This window comes from Canis lupus, unplaced genomic scaffold (genome assembly GCF_011100685.1).
Source record: "Canis lupus familiaris isolate Mischka breed German Shepherd unplaced genomic scaffold, alternate assembly UU_Cfam_GSD_1.0 chrUn_S287H447, whole genome shotgun sequence".
Taxonomy (NCBI): domain Eukaryota; kingdom Metazoa; phylum Chordata; class Mammalia; order Carnivora; family Canidae; genus Canis; species Canis lupus.
This window is the reverse complement of record NW_023331216.1, coordinates 9,102-11,232: the sequence shown is the minus strand read 5'-3', so window position 1 is coordinate 11,232 and position 2,131 is coordinate 9,102. Positions and strand designations below refer to the sequence as shown.

The 2,131-nt window shown below is 47.5% G+C and overlaps 1 pseudogene; it reads right to left on the bottom strand.

Annotated features, from left to right (window-relative positions):
- Positions 1-592: 592 nt before the first annotated feature.
- LOC119879109 lies at positions 593-1,236 on the bottom strand (annotated as a pseudogene).
- Positions 1,237-2,131: the final 895 nt, after the last annotated feature.

The following is a 2,131-nucleotide window of genomic DNA, read 5'->3' as shown; positions in this document are numbered from 1 at the left end:
TTCATCCATGGCAAATAGGATCTCCTTTTAAGGCTGAATTCTATATATTTATATTAGCAGCATCCTCTCCACTTCTAGTTGGGTGACACGAGTTTTCATCTGGCTTCCACAGTTGAATTGTTTTCAAACTCCCATTCTTCTTGCTGGAAGTGGGGTTGTTGGACCTGGTGATTTTATTCCTCTTCATCTACCTTTCACCAGGAGCTGGACTCTTTAATTTCCTCAGGACTGATTGGCTGGCACATTATCTCCACCTTTGTGCTTTCTCTGGAAGAAGACCCCTGTAATCTTTGTAAAGGTTTTGGGGAGTAAGGATGTTAAACCAACTCCCACCTTCCTTTTTTTTTTCCTTAAAAAGGAAAAAGCTAGCACACAGCACACAATTTGAAGCCAGGCATTTTTAGGTCAGAAATGTCGGGAGCGATGCCTATTCAAGGGGTTCCCTCAGAAGAGCCCCCCGGTGTTTGAAAAATGGAAGTATGGAACTGCTTTGCCAGGAGTAGCTCCTCTAACTTCTCTCTTGATGAATTTCTTAAGGCTTAAGACTTTTTTTTTCGGGAGGTAGAGCTCTTTATTGGGCGGCGGGGGGGCGTCAGCAGTACAGGTAGTCCGCCTGGATGTTGGCGGCAACCTCGGCCCCCCACTTGTCCCCGTTGCTGACCAGCTTCTCCTTGTTGTACAGCAGCTCCTCGTGCGTCTCGGTGGAGAACTCGAAGTTGGGGCCCTCGACGATGGCGTCCACAGGGCAGGCCTCCTGGCAGAAGCCGCAGTAGATGCCTTCGTCATGTAGATGTCGTAGCGGGTGGTCCGGCGGCTGCCATCGGCCCGCGGCTCGGCCTGGATGGTGATGGCCTGGGCAGGGCAGACAGCTTCATGGAGCTTACAGGCGATGCAGCGCTCCTCCCCTGATGGATAGCGGCGCAGAGCATGCTCCCCACGAAAGCGAGGGCTCAGAGGGCCCTTCTCGAATGGGTAGTTGATGGTGGCAGGCTCCCGGAACAGGTAGCTCAGGGTCATGCCCAGGCCTCGGATGAGTTCAGTCCACAGCAGGGTCTGAGCTGCCCTATCCGTCACCGACTTCATGTCCATCGAGGGCTCCCGCATGTTCACAAACTTGTAGGTTGCTGCCACTGTGCTGCTGTGGAGGCTCCGGGCAGTGGGGTGCCCTGCTGGTGCAGCCTGGGCCAGGGTCTGGAGCAGAGTGGGCATAGTCAGGCAGCGCATCTTGAAGCACTGCTGCTCCTTCCCTTGCCGAGGGGTAATTTCCAAATCCAGTTGCTGCCTAAGAGTGGTTGCCACTGACGAAAGCTTGAAATAACCTGTATTCACAGTGGGGTATTGGCATTGCTGCATGTCATAATTAGGACCTCTGCAACAACTCAACAAGGAACAAGGCAGCCCACAAATGCAGAAAATGTGATTCATGAAACATAACTAGCAGGCTGTTCTCTGTATCGTTGCATTATTTGATCATGCATAAACTTCACAAATGCATCATATTGTTCTGCAAGTTTTGTGTTCAATATTTCTTCATACTCTTCTCGAACTTTCTCTTCACGTTCTTTCAACAAACGTTCACAGATCATCCCAACCTGTCGTAGAGTAAATAAGGGTTGTTCTTTTTTAATGGTGAGGATGTTGCAGATGAAGTCCCTGGTGAAGCTGGTCCACTGAGGAGAAATGCATGTGGTTGTGCCTCAGAAGTACAACATGGATCTGTCTGTTGGAAACTAGTTTCTAAATGTCTTCTCTTCTGCAATGCGTTTATACTCTTGTTTATGTTGTACAGAAGTTGTTCTGATTCAGAGTTGGTATCGCTGTCGGTGTCCAACTCCCGTTTCCCTCTTGTGCCTGTTGTTCTGGGCTTCCATGATGCCACTGTGAACCCTCCCTGATGAAGCTTTTCAAGCAAATGAGATTGTACCTACATTTCCCCAACACTCTTTTTTATTATTATTACTTAAGTGTGCTTAAAGATTAAATGAGGTTATCTATGTGAAGCACTTAATGTAGCGCTATTATATATATATATGAATTTTATATATAACACATATATATCACAATTTATCCATTCACCCATTGTCACACATTTAGTCTCAAGATATGGAAACCTATAACAAATAATGCTACA